General features: G+C 38.0%; 1 protein-coding gene across 1 annotated transcript in view; it reads left to right on the plus strand.

The window, feature by feature from the left end:
- The window catches only part of ZC2HC1A (zinc finger C2HC-type containing 1A), a 69,076-nt gene extending 50,692 nt beyond the window's left edge, over positions 1 to 18,384 (plus strand). The window contains exons 10-11 of the transcript XR_001874318.1: positions 9,656 to 9,819; positions 18,274 to 18,384. The gene's annotated coding sequence lies outside the window, so the exon portion shown is untranslated. The remainder of the gene's footprint in view (positions 1 to 9,655; positions 9,820 to 18,273) is intronic.
- Positions 18,385 to 18,791: the final 407 nt, after the last annotated feature.

Below are 18,791 nucleotides of genomic sequence, written 5' to 3' on the forward strand. Positions count from 1 at the left end.
AATAGATATTGGAGTGTGAATATCAAGGAGCAAATATATGGACTGCTCAGGATAGTTTCCTGCCATTCTCTCTCGTTGAAGTTGTGCCACTTCATTGTTCTGTGAGAAGATACTTAGTTCTCTTTATTGACTCTGAATTATACTCTGCTTTGGATTGGCTATACAGTTCTCATGAGTTTTTCTTTGGCAAAATTAATGAATCCTTCTTCAGAAGTATTCTGTCAAGATTCAAAAAGGAGATGGTTTTTCCACCCCTTCAGCTTTGAGCTCGTTGACTTTACTAATAATTGCACATCACTACCATAATACTTAGGCAAAGAATAATGATTGATGTCAACACAGCTCCATACAAGGAGCAAGCACATGTCATTGCTTGTTCCCTTAATGAGTGTGAGGTTGGATGTGATGGATTGTTCAGATCTTGAATCTGGACAAGGATTTCGACTCACTAATAGGAAAATGATCTAGTTCTTACTGTGTTTTAAGTTGTCACTTTTTTTTTTCATTGATTGTTTTCTTTTTTGTCTTCTGTCAAATATTATCTGAAAACATTCCTCTATATATTTGAATTTGCTGCCATGTGCAGGTCAGAAAATGCCACAGGACTCTTGGAGGGGATTTGTACCCAGTGTAATCCAAGCAAATTTATCTGTTTCTAGGGTCCGGCACTTAGAGACTTGCACTTTCAATACTCAAATGTTTTGAAAAAGCTGCACTATAAAGCTCCAATCATGCAAACCCCCCCAAAATCAGCTTTCCTTCTGGCAAGTAGTTCTTTCAGTTTCTTACGACAGTACATGTGTGCTCACAAAATGAGGTAGTTTATGCAGATGTTAGTAAATTGTCAAGGTGTAAAATATAAAGGAAAACTTATTTAGCTGCTTTGCTTATGTTACTTTCCTGGCTGAAACATCAGGAAGACTGATATTTGCTTCAATTTTTTTTTTTTTTAAATAATGAGATTGATGCAAGAAGTCAGCGTAGCAGCTTTACACATTAATGGAAACATGACTCTGAAAGGTGCTGGAGTCTTAAAAGGAATTTTGCTCTCTTCTTCAGTAGTGGCAGAGTCTTATTTTTTTTTTAGGATGAAAAGTCTGTTAAATGTATAGGAAACTTTTTCTTCAGTCAAAGTGACAGTTAGTGTGATCTTTACTTTGCCCATATCATGTATTTGGATCCCAATCAATCCCTCTTACATGACCTAACCCTGAACTGTGGCATAAACTTGTGATATAGACATTATTTGATATATTTGTATGCAGATGGTGATAAAATATTCAAGCTTTTTTTGTGACTTTTATGTGCTTTAAAAAATATTTTGAATCACTATATGTGCTTTGTTTTCAAAGTGCTTCTTTTAGTGATTTAGCAATGTTTTTTTCCTGAAAAGGTTACCTACAGAGCAATAAAATTCAAGTGTTTAGGAGAATATGCTACGCAGATGTAATTGCATATTTTTAAAGGAAAAATAGGCACCAATCAGATGTAATATTAGAAGAATTAATATAAAACCAATTATGTGAATATCATTTTAACAATACGTTTTTATCAAGAAATCGTGAAAGGACTCCTGAAGATATAAAAGTTTATCCCATCTGAGACTCACCTTGTTTAAATGACTGGTATCAATTTGCCCATTTTGGAAAACACAGTTGGTGCTGAGCTGTAAATAGAGACCTCTCCCTCTGGAGTTGAATTAAGCTGTGACTTGACTGTGGCTGGGGGTGAAACCTTTGGGGAGAGAATAAAACTGAAATATTTCTGTAGAATTTCTAAAATGTTAGGTCTCCCACTTCTTTATAATTCCTTGACAATTTTTGGACCTGACCGTTTTAATAAGAGATATATTGGCTTTACTATGTAAATAGTTTGACTAAGACTCCAAATAAGCGATCTCTGGAAAGAGTGCAGGGCACTGCTGTAAATGTGTGAAGTTTTTTCTTTCACACTGTATTCAAAAATAACTTTTTAAACAATAAAAGCAGGCACTGCATAGCTAACAACTGAAAGGCACCAGTAATTTTATCTGTTCATGTGTGAACATATTCCATGATTCTGTTCAGTACACTTCCTGAGGATAGTTTCTTTAAAAAAGTTTAAATTCAGATATCCAGTTGTCTGCTGACCTGGTCAAATTTATTCTTAGAAAAGCAGGCATTACATATAAACCTCCAATAGTATACTAAAATTGTTGGGTAGCTACATGATTGCAAAGCACATAATTTCTTGTTAAGATTCAGTTCTCTAAAGACTAGGTACTTCTGAGAATGTTGCTGTCTTTCTGTAACTGTTGCTTGTCAGCTTGAAAAGGTCTTTTGATCATGGCTTTAGATTTGACTTTAGGCTGCTTGGAAACTTACAGCACCATTGATTATGTTAGTGTATAACATTAGTTAAAAAGTTATAGATTTTTTATTTCATTTTGGAATAAAATGTACCTGCTGCAGTTGTCACAAACTAATGGGACTCAGGAAAATGTGGCCACTCTTATTATGTTCTTATTTTTAAGAATAAATGTGTCTGACACTTAAATTATTCTCAATTAACTATGGGGGATGGGGAGAAGAGACGTATTCTCCCCTACTCCTCCCTCTAAATAAATTAACTGGGGTTCGGAGTTACATTTATTGTGCACCCAAAACTCTGATTGATACTCGGGTCTGGGAAGTTCTGATCTTCTGTTGTATTTAGGCAAAACCAAGGGATCTAATCTTGTCATTGCACCAGAACACCCGTGTTTTTGAATTACTGTTGCTACTTTTTTTTTTCAGTGCTCACCTCAGTGACAGGACAAATGACTTGTATACAAAAACACATGAACTGACTGATAAACTGATTATAATGCAGAATTATATCTTACATTCACTCAAATATAATATATGTGTGTGTTTTTCTTTGGTGAGAATTAAATAAAAAGAAGAAAACAGTATTTCTGGAAAATTATTTAGATAAGAGTTGTGAAAGTGTATGAAGCTCACAGGAAATTTTTATTATAAAGCTGTGGAAAAGAAGGGGTCATTACGTTCTCTGCCTGTCTTGCTGTACAGGAAGATGCTAATAAAGATTTCATCAAAAGCAATATGCCAAATAAAGGTATTTTGAGAAACCACCACCAGGAAGGGGAAGTTTCCTAAGAGCAGCACTACCAGTGTGGAGGACATGGTGTGGTGTGAGGCAGTAGTAGTGGAAATCAGGCTCCTCACTCCTGGCTGCCAGGGGCATTACCCATGTTCTCATCCCAGAGCCCAGTGCATGAATCAGGCTTTCCCCTGGCTTCCCTCAGTCACGAGAATTGTTTCTGGTCTTTGTTTGCTGGTGCCTGGGGTTTGCCTGAAACCCAGCTGGTACTGTGCCCCTGGGTCACATCTTCTGCTTGCATCAGCTCCGTGGCAGTGAGAGGCTCCAGTGGGGCGGTCCTCTCCACTGAGTGGAGGCTTTTGAGCTGGTTGTTGTCTGTTTTGGTGCCTCAGAGGAGACTGAATGTGGGAGAAATTAATATTTCAGCCGGGACAAATTATGAAAATCCTGTTCCTTCTTAGTGAGGCACAGAAGAAACAAGGACTTGGGGGTGGGTTTCTGTCAATGTATATTCTTTTGCTTTTCCTACTTTAAAAAATGCTATTTTAGGGAGGAGGGGAGGTTTGGTAGTAGACCAGCAGTGGTCCTTGCAGATATAAACCCCTATTGAAATTATGAAAATTTCATTGCATTTCAGGGCCTTGGAGTTTCCTTTGGTTTTGTTGTTGTGCTTTTAAAAGCTTCTTTTCCAAAATGATAATCAATTATATTTTATTATTTGAGTAAACCTATGTGTCTTTGGGTGGTCTCTCTTTTTTAGAAAATTACATGTACGATACAAAAAAGCATTTATGGAACTTTTTAATTTTCCCCTCTCTTCTTCATTGTCCATTATTTGTCTTGAGAAAATGTGTTTAGTGAGTTGGTTTCAGGCAAACTGTTCCTGAAATATTACTCTATTTTTTCCATTTCTAAAATTTACTTTTCCCTTTTTTTTCTTTTTCCTTTTTGATTTTTTTTTTAAGAGAACTGGAAGTCTTCCTCCTGGTTTTAAAGGCAGCCAGAGAGTCACCCTGAAAAGATACAGCAAAGTCATTGGAGCCACTGTGCTGGGGAGTAAAATTAAATTTGCAATTTTTTAGAACCAGTGTCTACCTGAGGAATTAGTTTCAGACATTAAATCTTGGAAATATAGTACAAGGTGCTAAAGGGTTTTTTTATCTTTGGTTCGGATTAGTGAATGTGTGTGTCCTGTTGCAACAATTCCATTGAAGATTTAGGTCTGTTACTAAATTAATTGAAAGACATTTTTTCTCCATCTGAAAGAAGTGTTTGGTTTTTTGGTTTGGTTTTTGGTTTTTTAATCCCTTCTCTGAATAAATGCTTATTTTAGGAAAGAATATTCTGTGTCCTTCAAACACAACATAAAGCTGACTAACTTCTCCAAGTGTGAAAACAAACTTAAATGTGATAAATTCTGTGAATTTCTTTTTTTTTTTTATTTTGCTAACCATTTCTTCACAGCCTTGGTATAGTTTTACTTGATCAGCTTTTACTTGATTTGTTTAGTCCAGCAGTATGTTTAAATCCATGTACTTAAAAAACCTTCTGAAATGTACCCTTTACCACCAAGAAGCTGCATTTATTGCATGGTAGTAAATTATCTTGAAGAGGAAGTCTTCTTAAAACTGATTTAATAAAAAACAATCAATAGAAAGAAATTACTTGAAGCAGAGAACTCTTGTTGTGTGGACTTTGTGGGTCCAATCCCACAAGCATGTGTCTCTTTAATCCAATTTAAGCATACCTCATTTTCATGTTTATTTTTAAGCAAAATATTAGTTTGCGTATTTGAAGCTTGAATGAAAAAAGAACATTTTTCCTTCGAAGATTTGAGTTATCTCTGACATTTATTTTGCTGCTGTCTGGAGTCACCCTAAAATAGTTCCAAACACATATCTATCTTTGAAGGTTACAAATTACATTGTAATAGTAGTGTAAACCATTACAAATGTGTCTTTCTCCATTGTTTGCAGAGAGTATGAGATCTGTGCATGGTTATAGTGGGAGGAGATGGTTAAGAAAGAAGAAAAAATTACAATTAAAATATGATGTGTTAATGCAGTTTGCTCAGTAAGCATTACTTGGCAAATCAAAACAGTTGGTGCATGCTGAGACCTGAATTTCTTTTTTTAACAAAGTACACTTATATATTACATGAAGATCAAGCCAAAGCATTTTGTAAGAACAGTGTGCAGGTACTGAATCTTTTGTTTTATCATATCCATTTTAAAGGGCTGACTTGGAAACAGTGAATGGATATGTGTGTGCTTGTTCTGTGGTGTTTGAGCCTTTTAGTACCTTTGATTTGTGTTTTCTCCTTCAGCAGGGGTAACAACACTGTCTTCAAAAGAGTGATCTGAAACTGTTCTAACCTACAGAAAAAGGAGCAAATAACAACTTAAGCTTTAAAACTAAAGGGAATAAATGAGTGAGTGGTTAATAGTAGCTTTTTAAAAATTGTTTTGAATTACATTCAGAAATTATTCTCAAAATGTTAAACAGTGGCAATTTTCAAAACGATGGAGAAGAACCAAAGCTAAATGTGATTGTCAAGACTCTCTTTGCCTCATGTCCACAATTACTACTGTCTAATTAATCAGTCTTTAATAGGCTGTTGTGATTCGGAAACACGTTCTAGAATGTCGCACTTCGCGTTGCAGATTTGAGTCTCTTTCAAGGTATTAAAAAGGCATGTAATTTTGCAGAAACAACAACAATAGGAGGGGCAGCTAATGAAGGTTGGTATATCAATAGTAAAGGTTTCCTGAATCAGCAATTTTTAACCCCTTTCTCTCCAGAATTGTTGAAGAAATGTACCATATATCTCTTATTTCTTATCCATGGCTTATTTGTTGGGATTCTGGGTCATACGGTTTTGGAAAGAAAAATAACTTGCCAGTAATTCACAAGTTATTTCACAGGCAGAGTTACATTTCCTTCCACAGAAGAAAAGCCTTGCAGACATCACAGCATCATATACACTGTCTTTAGTTGCTTCTGAGAAACACCCTAGAAAGGGATCTCTGTGCCACAGTGTTCTCACATTTGTCTTATGATCCCTTAAGGCACTTCTGGTACAGAAGTGTGGTACTAAGTGTACACGTACTTGGGGTTCTCCTGGGGAAAATACCAGTCTCAAATCCATGTGACATTCTTCTTGCACTTATCCTGCCCCAACTCAATCTTCCTTATCCCCTTCTCTGCTTATAAGGGTCTTATTTGAATGCAGATATTAGCCAGTGGTGCTTATAACACAGCTTGTGAACCTGGACAAAAAGTCTTCCCCAGTGCTTATTGGTGAATATACTAGCGGGTAAATACATCAAATCTGCTTCCATGGATTTGGACTGAGGCATAAAGGAGAGGTATGGACAGCTTCCACTAGTTGCAGATCCTGGGGCACAAGCTAAAATTGCTGTTCCCTCCATTTTCCTGGAGGGAAATCCTGGGAAGGATTCTGGAATAACCTTTAATTGGGTGCTGGAGTCAGGCTTAAGCCACTAGAAGATTGCCTCTCTCTGACTCTGTCAAAAGATACCTTTTTAGCCATTGCCCTGCAAAGAAGCCCCCTATTGCCAGTAACTTCTGGTAAGCAAATTACCTAGGAGCTTGGCCAAGAAAACTTACATCCTACAGTGACCTTTCAAGCTTTTCTAAATCTGAGATGGAGATCTACTCTGCTGTGGTCATAACAAGACAGGGCAGCCCCATTAGGGAGGGGGAACAGGAGGATAGCCTTCTGCTCCCTGCCTGGGGAGATGTTTCCAACCCAAGCTTCAGAAAGTGATCAAGGCATTTTCCACAAGACACATGTATAGAAAATTAAATGGGACGCCCACTTCCACTCCTTGAATGTCTGGATTCAGTGGGATACGTACCTCCCTTCTGGTGCCAATTAAATCTGTTCTTCGCCCTTTTCTAGAGGCTTTTCTAAAAGCTGCCAGGTCCAGAAAAGCAAAAAGTGCTCAGTATTGTCAAGGCTGGAGCCCCCACTACTAAGCCCTGGTGCACAGGTTGGATGAGTGCCTTAGGAAGAATCAGGGGGAGTATCCAAAGACAGGCTAGGGCCAGGCCAGCTGGTAACAAACATTAAATACTCAGGGATTCCTTCCCTCTCTTTTCAGTCCTGTGCCCAGGATGTGCACCAGGGATGCACACCCTGGTGCACCAGCCTGAGAGTGCTGAGAAGGAACTGGCTCCATAGGAATGATAAGGTGTACTGTGTTCACAGGGAGCTGTCAGTGCAGCTTCCCAGATTTTCTGCACCATCTATGGATGCAGGAGTAGAAGGTTACAGCATTTTCCTTTTCCCTCCAAAAACACTGTGTGAGGATACTTTGTGGTTATCTTGCCCCACCACAGGCAGGAACTGAAGATCATAAATATGGCATATTGATATTACTTTTACAATAGTGTTTAAAACATATCAAAAAGGTAAAGTGGGCATGATTTTTGCAGTGCAACACCAGTTGTGAAAATGTTGGAGATCCTCTTTGGATAAACTCAAGGACTAGACTGTTTTTTTCCCCTCTGCTCACCTGGGCCATATGTGTCTGCCAGGGACTGAGGCACTGCTCAGCACCTTGACCTCTTACAGCGTGTTGGCATCACTGCACCCAGAGCAAACAAGGAAAGAAGTTACTTAAGAGTAAAATGACAAAAACTTGCATGTGTATGCAGTGCGAATCACAGTGTCGGCCACAGCCAGCATAGGTTTTTCCTTGTCAAATTACAATGCCATATTTGACTGGTCCTGTTTGAACATGGGCACCAAATAAATGGGAGGAGAAGGGGAAAACGGGAGTAGTCTGGAAATCACTCTCATCTTTCACCCAGGCAGTGCTCTGCATGCTGCTCTGAATGAGGCAGGCTGTGGTTGTGCTACATGTGAAATGAGTGCCATGCACTGCATGTCAGTCCCACAGAGTCAGCAGCTAAACAAAATGGTAAGTCAGGTGAGAGATGTGCCTGAAACAGGTCAGGCTGGAAGGGCTTTAGCAGCATGTCTGGAGGTGTAGTTTGTGCTGCACTGTCCCATGGGCCACACAGCGATTTCTGGAACAAGGTTATAAGCTCAACAGTGTGGAAAAGCTTCAGGTACAATCAGGATTGCAGAATACTTTGGCCCGATTTGTAAGTAAAGCAACCTGTAAAGCAAGGCAACATATAAGCTGTGTTGCCTTCCTTAGTAGGGGAGATCTGCCTGCTCCTGCTCCCCACAGTGCTCATGCTTTTAAAAATTAAATTATCCATAGTTTACAAATTGAAAGTACTCCTGAAAGTGAGGACTGGAATTCACATATGGGTTTTATTTTTTATTATCTCTGTAGTAAGTGCTGAAGTGTTAGGAGAGTAAACAAAATTACACAATACAAGTGTGGGAAAAGGGAATAAAGCATGCTTCTCTAAGTAAGATGCCTTTAGCTTCTATTATTATCAGATTAACCCAAAAGTCATCCTTTACTAAGAATAACTTCACCAAAAAAAGGTTGAAGGACTTTGTTTCCCTTCCAAGGCTACTTGGAGAGGAGGAGGTGGACCAGAATAGGATTTTTAAGTTAGCAAAAGCCCCTAGGATGACCCCAAAGCTTAGCTTTAGTTACATGTAAAATTGTTTGTCTGATGGCTTTTTGGCTGCTGCTTTATTCTTGTGTTCCTTTAGTTTTAAACCAAATAAAGGTGTGTCTGTTCTCAGCCTGAAAATATTATTGATAGATTATTTTAGGAAAAGTTAAGTAAAAACTGGCTGGTTGACTTCTGAAAGGAGGACAGGCGCTGAAGGAAAATACTTGCTAAGATGTAACTTGTTCACTGTAGCTGCTCACAAGTGAGAGAAAATTGGCATAGCTCACACAAAACGTTTTTACTGTTCCAGTTAAAACTTGATATGATCTGTCAGCTGTAGCAAATATTTGTGCTGGTTTTTGCAGGTATCTACCAGTGTGTACCTGTGTGTGCAAAACCCTTGCTGTTTGAGGGTGCTTGCAACATAGTGGGAAAGGAGGATGTCTGTTCTGGAGCAACAGAGAAATGTGGCAAAGGCTCATGGAAAGTGCTTCATTGCTCCATATTGGTAGGCCCAAAATTAAAAGTGTTGCATCTGATGGAAACATTTTCATGCTGTTGTCCTTTATCAAAAAGCAGTCTGATTTCCAATCCTCCATTTCAATAACCAATGAAAATTTTGCTTGCTTTCTCCTGCCTGTGCCATCTGCGAGATAATCAATATTTTGCCCTTGTAGAGGCATGAATACAGATTGATTTCAGAGATACATACTTCTGAATAGGTAGTATCAGTAGAAGTGTCAAGGCTGAAAGATAGTTTATTTGATTTGTAGAGTGATAACCAGATAAACTGGTGAGTGTATTGCTAACTGAACCCAGTGGCATGCACCACAATGATTATTATGCAGGTAACTGCTTCATCCAAGTGCCACTGTCACTTAGTGCTGTCATTAACAATTAATGTCGTGACTACATGCTCAGAACTACCACTGCTAAGTGTCCTCCCAGTCATTTCTCTGACATAGAAAAAGAAGCATGCAGATATAATTATTTTTTTATATACTAGGTCATTTGCCACTTACCCTGAAGAAAATGACCCATTAGGTAGAAGTAATGCTCCATGTTTTCACGAAGTAGAAGATAATTATGGGATATGAAGACCAGTTAGAAACCAGAAGAATTATTTCTGTTATACTTTTATTATCTCTGATGGAGCTTCAAGTCAAACAGGTCAGTAAGCCAAAAAATTTCTGAAATCTGCCCTTGGGTATTGAGTGATAGTGGTGGTCATAAAGTACCTGGTAGTTTTTAGTTAAAATGAATAATTATACATCGCAAGATGTCATGTTATTTCAGATGGTTTTGTAAAACAAATACTGTCTAAGCTTAGAAAAAAAAGATTTATTGAGCAAAAATGCTTTTTGCTTTTAACTGTCTCCCTTCTATGATAGAGATGAATACAGTTTTGATCTTACATTTTGATGAATACAGTTTTTGATCTGTGAAGTCACATTTGAGAATTCTGGGTAGGTCTTTAACAAAAGAAAGTTGCCTAAATTCGGCAACTTGCCAAAAAGTGAGAATACATATTCAGTCTCATCTCCAAAGCCACTAATTCCCAAGCCATTCTGAGTTCCTGTCTTCTGCCTCCTAATTTAGGTGACCAGAGCACAGCTCAGAGGTTGGGAGAGACGTGTTATGCAATGCTTGTTTTAGTGTGACAGATTTTGGCCAACACATAGCAACTGGAACTTAGCAGTCTAGCTAGTCTGCAAGTCAAATTCTGCATAGACATGTTTACCTTTTTGTTAGCTATAAAACATGTTTGGGGGATTACATCAAGTGTGCTCTGATAACAGGAGCTGTAGTCTCGTCAATTTGGAAACTTAAATGGCTGATGCTTTACACACTGAATTTGTACAGTATAGTGGGTATGAAATTTTCCCTGTAGCTCATTGCTGTTTTAGGCCATGTCCTTAATGGATGCCAGTTTAACAAGGTGTAATGTACTTTATTTGACATTATAACAATCTGACCTTCTGTTGTATGCAGCTATCTGAAATTTTATGTGCTTCACAAATGGATTAGATGACTTTTTATAGTAGTTTAACTTCTACTAATTCCTTCCAAATGCACTAAAATTTCCTAATGTGCTATAGTTTACAGATGTCTCCTTCTGGATCCATTCTCTGCATTCTTGGGAAGAATGCAATTAGAAAAAATAAACAAAACAACGTGTGCAGAAGTGGATTACTTTGTGGAATACCTATATTGTCTTCCTAGTTAATCCTAAAATTCTGGACTACAAATCTGTTCAGGCCTACTCTCACCACTCAGAGAAGTAGTGTCATAATGGTATATGGATATATGAGGATGTCAAGTGCTGACAGTGAAGGACATGAAATCTTCCTTTATAAACTTCAGTGATTCATGTATTAAGTAATCTACTTCCTTCCAGCACTAAGTCACACTATAATACAGGAGTTGTTGGACATAAATCTGTTGAGCTTCTTTCATAGCTAGACCACAACTAATACCTGCTGTCTGAATATTACAAGAGCATCCCTCAGTGTCTCTTAAAAAGCACAGGTTTTACTTTCCTATTTGATAGAATCCTGCTATGGATTTTATACATGTAATACATTCTTAAGTTATTGTACAGTTGGATTTTAACCAATTACCAGTATGCAAAAACCCCCTGTCATAGCACTAGTAACATTTTGTATGTAGTCACAGACTACAAAACATCTATAATCTTTGGTTTTTTTCCCTTAGAGCTTCTTCCTTTTTAGTAGAATGATTATATAGGAATTGGAAAACCATCATATCAACCCTCTTCTCTGACAAAAATAAATGAGATTTTAGTTTTTGTATTCATGAAAAAAAAATATCTAAGACTGAACATAATATATAAGATTGTTAAAACCAAGACTCCCAGACCGCAGGACTATATTCAACTTAAGTCAATTTTGGAAATGTTTAATTGTTGTCAGTATTTTACTGAAGAGAGCTTATTTAAAGCCAGTTAGTACTTGGCTTATATGCAAATATATTGTGTAAAGAGTCCTTCTCTCCATACTGCATTGTCACTGCAGCGTCCTCTTGTCAGCCTAATGCTATCTTTTAAGCAGTGCTCTCACTGGATTTGTGCCTTCTTATCCTAAAATGCTGATTTCATTGATTGTTATGAACAGCAAGTTGGCTATCATGAAGATACACAGTTCCTCCAAGCTTTGTGAAAATTGGCAGCTGGGTGAAAGAAACTCAATGCCTTGAGAGAAGGAGTGGCTGTAATATAAACTTGTGCTTTGTTGTAAATCAGATAATCAACATGAGAGAAGGAATTCTGAAATCTTGCAGTTTGCAGAAAACCTGATAGGCAAAGCTAGAGAAAACAAAGCATGGTTTGGTCCCCGTGTTTTGTTTTTGTTTTTTTTTTTTTCTGTACGTGGTGCTGTACTGCCACTGTGCAGGAGCAGGGCTTAGGAGTGTGTCTGAGGTGTCCTAACAGAGCTCTGTCCTTCTTCGTGAAAGTTTTTCCTAATGGAGCAGAACCGGAAATTGCTTGCCCTTTTCTAAGCAGCAAAGGTCAAAAGTGAATGACACTTTAGTGTGCTCATAGTTCTGTCCCTAGCTTTGTGTTGCCCTGACAAATTATGATAGATTACATTCATGACCATGTGTGAGTTTGTATGAGAGTGCATGTATGAGTTTTGCAGAGCTTAAAAGAAGTAGAGATGTTGGAATGCTGTTTTCTAGAGACCTTTTGCTGCCTTTGTACTCTGAAAATTATTCTGTGGGTTTGAAAAATGTAGTGAGAAAACATTTTAGCAGACATGGATGCTCTAAATATTTGTTCATTGAAGGGTTTTGAAATTCTTGCTGCCTTAAGACAGCTGGCTGATCATGTTGAGCAGGCACTGCTCCAGACACTGTGTGCTTACAGGATGGTATCTCATGCAGTTCTGCAGAGTAGATGGGGATCTTGTGTGACTGCAAAAGGAAGTAGTGTCTTTTGTATATCTGTTATGATACAGCCCCATCATAAAAGCACTTGAGAACTTCCATTAAATAAGGGTAATGACCCCTGCAATATAATTACAGCCAGCCAAGTCTACTCTCTCAATTGAAAAAAAAAAGCAACTAAACAAACTTGAACAAACTATTAATTTTACATTATTTTATTTGCTGTTTTTCATATGCACCCTACTCTCAGGATTTTTTGGGGGGTCTGTGTGTGTGTGCTTATTAGGTTTCGTCTTCTTCAACAGTATGACAGGGAACTGTGGTGGTCTAATACATGAGATATATTTTAAATAGATTTTTACCTAGCTTAATTTGTGAGGATTATATTATATGAGCAAAACTCCATGATGCTGGATATTTACCTTTATTGTCATGATTTTGGGTATAGCCATGTCTGAAAGATATGGACTTTTAAAACAACTTTTCAGGCTTTAAAATTGGTGACAGTATAACCCCAGAGTTTCTGTAGGCTAACCCTTCATTTCTGAACCTGACATTCCAGAAAGAAGGAACTGGGAGCAGCAAAATTACTCCGGGAGACTTTCTCCTGCGAGGACGTCGAACACTGCTGTTACAAGTAGCTACAAGTAGTGTAATGCTGCTTGAGTTCTGTGTCTTGCACCAGTTTTGCAAAACAGAGTTCCAGGCAGGGAGTTCCAGGCAGGAAATCAAGTTTGTGTTCCATGCTAACCCATGTATTGCCTAGGTGATGGAGACTGTGCTTTTAAGGTCTCAGATGCCATGGAACTGTAAGGGGTATAATCCATGCTGGAGGACAGGATAAATGCTACAACTAAACTCAATGAGCTAAGGAAGTTCTGGGGGAAGGAGAAGAGAAATAAGTTTTTCAATAGGAAGACGTGAAAGATCTGCAGCTGGTAGGAGTGAGCCAATACAAAAGCAAAACACAAACTAGTGAGTGTGACTCTAAAGAAATGAATAAATGTTGGTTTTTTCTGTGCCATCTCTTTCTGTGCTTTTCCCATTACAATATGTATGGACAGTGCATTTTCTTCTGTCCTTTATGACTTTTGCCTTGTGCCTTGGACAGCCTCATTCTGGCTTCATGCTTCAAAAAGACTTTTGCTCCTCCTTCATTTCCGGTTATATACTTTCTCGATTTCAGATTATTGAGGAACCATAACTGATCTCTTTTAAAAAGTTTCCTCTTTTTTTTTTTTTTGATGGTTCAATTTTTTTAATTTTTTTTTGAGGTGTACTTCTTTTCTGCCAGTGAAATACAATCAGTTCCTTGAAACTGGTGTCTTCTGTCTTGGTGTCCACCGCTCTTCTTCCTCTTTTTTTTTCCCAGGAATGTTAAAGTAGCACATAATGAGTCTACTGCTTGATCTGCCTATGTATGCACAGCTGATTCTCCTAGCAGCACTGCTGACCATTTGAAGTCTTTTCTCACTGCTTTCTTCACATTCTCTGCCAAACTCTTCCCTACAATCATGAGTAGAATTTGCTTTTCTTCACCAACACCAGGAGACAGACTTTTTGACAACTGTATGGGTAACTCTTCTGACAGGATGCTATGTCTCCTCACCTTCACCAGGTCACTTGCAGCATAAAAAATTCCACTATCCCTCTGCGAATGGTGTGCTCTCCTGGTACAAGGCAACAGCATGTCTCTTGTCCACCAGGCTTACTCTGCCACTCATCCAGCCTGCATGAATTACCCAATCCAATCTGAGCTATGCAAACTGGCCCAGGTAATCACACTTCATATTTAACATGTTTAGAGGCTTCTCTTCAGATTCCTACATTTGTTTCACTGGTACGGATGTCTGACATGTTCTGTAGAAGAACTGTTTGGTTTAATTTCCTTGCCTTATTTTAAGAGATAATCGTGCCAGATCACTTTCTCAGTTCTGGGCAGAGAGAATTGGCAGATCATCAGGAAAAACATTTCCTATGAAGAGAGGAAGTATTAGTGGTAAGACGCTTTTGAAATATAGATCCAAAAGGAAACAACTGGAGCATATACAAGAAAAATAAAAGTTGACAAGAACAGATGCAGGCACTTGACATTAAGGAGGCATAGATCCTCTGGTGCAAAAGGAAGTTAATTGGCTGAATTTTGTCTACCAAAGACAGAGAATAGGATTGTTACTCATAGATAAATCTAGAGACTGAGCACAATGGGAAAGAGCTAGATAAACTAAAGGGTGATTGATGCAGGTAATTAGTTTGCAAATAACTCAGGCTAGACTCTGGATGATGGCTTCTAACCAACCAAAGAAACCACATTTTTGTATTTTAGCCTTTAACCTATGTTATGGCAGAGATTGAAAAAAAAAATGCCGTAGGAACAATATGAAAACACTGTTGCTAGGAGATTGTAAAAGACACAATAAAATGGCCTAATAGCACCTTCCAGTCCTGAACTATAGAAAAGACTTACAATACACTACAGGCTGTCTCTTATACTCACTTTCTTTTTTTTTTCTGATACAAGCATTTTTATATCCTTACATAATTAAAAGCAAGAACTGATTTAGCAAAGCCACACTAATGTACCTGCTGTGATTCTTTGAAGCTGGGACTTAAAAAGAGTAGTTTTCTGGTGAGAGAAAACAGTGTTTCTTTGATTTTAATGATTATTTAAAGAACTAACTGGTAACTCCTGGTTTTGTTTAGTTTATACTTTGTCTCCAAGAACTGACTACTCATCTTAAAATAAATGGTTGCCTATTGACAAGCAATTAAGATATAATTTGATTACCTACATACAAATAAAATATTGTCTTGGCCCTTAATGATGGTGAGAAACCTAAAATTGTGATTTCATCAGAGTTTTGGAGTTTTTAGCAAGACACATGCATAATTTTTGACATTCCTATAAGCCTCTCACAAATTTCTTTTTATGCATGGAACAATTTGCATTATGGAATTTGTGTTTATGTTCAAGTGTGAAATAAGGAGGCACACTTGGGTTTTCATTTTGTTTTGATTTTTTCTTTTATCCTTTCATATCATATTTTAAAAAATATTTTTGCCAGAAAAATTATGATTCTGGACAAGTCACCTTTTCTGAGAACTCTGGCTCCCTAAGAACCACAAACATTAGCAGCATCAGTTCTGCCACTTAATTCTTCCAATTAGGAGGGTAAATTTCTGGTAGATGTGAATTTACTGATTATGAATTGCCTCAAAATACTGAAAGAAGGCATTGCAAAGACCAGTCACAAGAACAATAGTTAAGTTATGTTGTTCTTCTCGACTAATCTTTATTTGTCCTTTCACAGATTCACGTTACTGCAAATTAGATTCTTTACAAGTGGCATTTGTTTTTCTGGAAATTAAAAATTGAAAATAAAACACATAACAAATGTAAGAGAAAATATATTACCACCATAACACCTTAAATTTATGAAGGGTATGAATTTTCAGAAGACGTTTGGTTTTTCTGTCAGATTTCACTAGTACAGAAGTTTCAAATGAAAATTATTGCTTTCTCTGAAGGGCCCCTGTACTCAGTGTTACTATTATTTACGTTATTGCTAGCATGAGTGTTTACACAGTATGAAGGATTAGGCTAACCAAACAGTTGAACTTGGGATAATTAAGTAGCCTGCTGTGGATTGGATTTGGATTATACAGATGTATTCAAGCCTAGAGTACATGTGGGAGGGGTAGGAAGTGTCCACTCTTTCTCCAGGAGCACCCATATTACTTATTTTGGCTGCACTTTCCTAGGAAGCAGTTGTTGTATTTATTTGTTCTCTATGTGGACATGGAGGGAAATTCAACATTTCACTGTGCTGGAACACACAGAGGCCTGTGTGGAGGCTGGGAAAAATGCAAGTAACCCTCCTCTAAGGGATGCTTCTGTGTAAAATCATACACTTCTCTTATTGACAGTCTTGTAGATTGGTTTTTTTACTTATCATTTGCAATATCTATTACCACTATATAGACAAAAATAGAGCACATCATATAAAAATTACTTGGTTTAGTTTATTAATGAACATTAAGACTAGTAAGTGGCATTTTAAGTGCTACAGAACACTCCTGTTATGTCAGTAATGCCATTACTATCCTTTTTGTATTTATAAAGATGTACAGCTTTCTTTTTTAAAAATAGCTTTTGTAAAAAAAATTGAGTTTTCCATGTGTTTTTTCCTTTAAGCACAGTGATGAATATGGCACGTGGTGGAATTCTGACCTGTTGCTTATTTTGATATGTCATATCAATTAATACCTCATATAAACATCACATAGAAAACTTAATGTGAAAGTGAAATATCAAGGTATTCTCTCACCAATCAAGCTCAATGTGATAAGGATTTAAGTCTGGATGATGCCTTTTTTTCCCCACTGGTTCTTGTTTCACTTTGCATATTCTTCTGCTTAATGAAGGAAATAAAGGACTTCAGATCATGAAGGACCATCAAATAAACATGAGCATTTAGTAAGCTGATGTCATATTTTATGGATCCATGGAGACTTGAATTGAAATATGAAGGAAGGAAAAGAAAATCTATATTACTTCTGTATATGACATTAGCTATTCCCTTACCAGATTGCAGTGTCACTTTTTTATTTCACTCCTGTGAAAGAGGCACAGCAAAAAGAAATGAAACATCTCAGAAAACAACCACAAGAATGAAATATAAATATTGCCTTCAATATTGGTTCTGTTTATTTTAGAGGTAGTCATGATTTTTGTGGTGCTGAGTGCTGAGGGAGAGCTCTGGCAAGAAGAGTGTCTTCCATCTTCAGGTCTGGTGCATGGAGGAGCTAGAGGCTGGTGGCAAGGTGGATATCAGATAGGCAGAGTCATGGAAGTACTGAGGAGGGAAAGGAACCTTATGAAGCTTTGCAGAAGTTTAATGAAGAAATGCAGTATTGTGCTGTTGAGTGGGGTGGTTTAGTGTAGGAAGATAGTGCAGATGAAGGAATTACTTTTTTAGAAATCAGAGCGTGAGGTCCTTTTGATCGCTTTAGTGAAATAGTTTGTCTTATTAGTATGCAAACTTTAGGGCCAGGAATATATAAACGTGTCACCGGTATGTCCTGTGCATAGGGAAAACGTTGCCTGTGGCTCATCCTCCACGAGAGGGAGCCAGAACTGTCTTTAAAATGTCAGCAGTAAACCCTGTCAAACAATACAGCCTAAACTCGACCTGAGGCTCTGACATTGTCTTCTGGCAAAGCCAGTGTTTTGCTCAAACGCCGGTGTACATCGAGGTGCTTCTGCACGGGCTGTGCCCACCCTCGCGTCAGGGCAGCCGAGGCTCCCGGTGCCGCACGGCAGCGAGAGAGATGCTCTGACCCACCCTGACTCGCACCACCTCCTCCTCTTTCTTCCTGTATACTTGATCCATACTGTGCCGAGAAATTATTAGCAGTGCAAAGAAATACTGCTGTGGCTGTGCAAAGATGCAAGTGTCTCATTGTTATTAGCCCTGTTGGGATAATCTGCAAAGAATGCAGTCCCTTATCTGCAAATGTAGTTTATTGTTCTGCATAGATAGCTGAGGTAATAAATGCAGGTGGCAGACTGGGGGGTGAAAATGGAATTAAAATATGCAGCATCTGGCTGTGCAATAGAAAGTAAGAATGGGGTTTGGATCATTGAGCTGGATGCATGAAGCTGTACTTCCTACTGACTCAAACTAACAAAGCCTCTAATTGCATTCCTTCTTCTAGGAATACATGTGCTACACAGAAAGAAAACAGAAAATCAGATAGCGGATGGTAATGGATTTCAGAACAACCTGGAGTTTTGAAATTGACTGCAATAAAAATTAACCGATCTGAAATAAGAGTCAGTCATACTAGAAAATACCACCGCTAAAAAAAGGTTCTTTGTGCCCCTTAAGGAGGTCAACTGGAACTGCTGGTTGAACACAGGAAGTGTAAACCGAATCCCATGCTGGAAATGTGGAGCTAACTGAGCAAGGGTGTACACTGAGAAACCTGTCAAGACACTTTTTTCCAGGGAGGTTTCTGGGTCAACGAGTGTCCAAAATCTAAGGCAGAGTTCTGCAAGCAGGAAAACCTGTAGGTACATTAAAAAAATGAGAAGTTATGGAAAACTTTTAAATTAACAAAATAAATATGTAAGGTTGGAAGGGACCACGGTGGGTCATCCAGTCCAACTTCCCTGCTTAAGCAGGCTCATCTCAGAGCATGTGGCACTGTCTGGATGTAATCCAAACAGTTCC

The sequence above is a fragment of the Lepidothrix coronata genome, unplaced genomic scaffold, assembly GCF_001604755.1.
Source record: "Lepidothrix coronata isolate B3197 unplaced genomic scaffold, Lepidothrix_coronata-1.0 Scaffold36, whole genome shotgun sequence".
Classification (NCBI taxonomy): domain Eukaryota; kingdom Metazoa; phylum Chordata; class Aves; order Passeriformes; family Pipridae; genus Lepidothrix; species Lepidothrix coronata.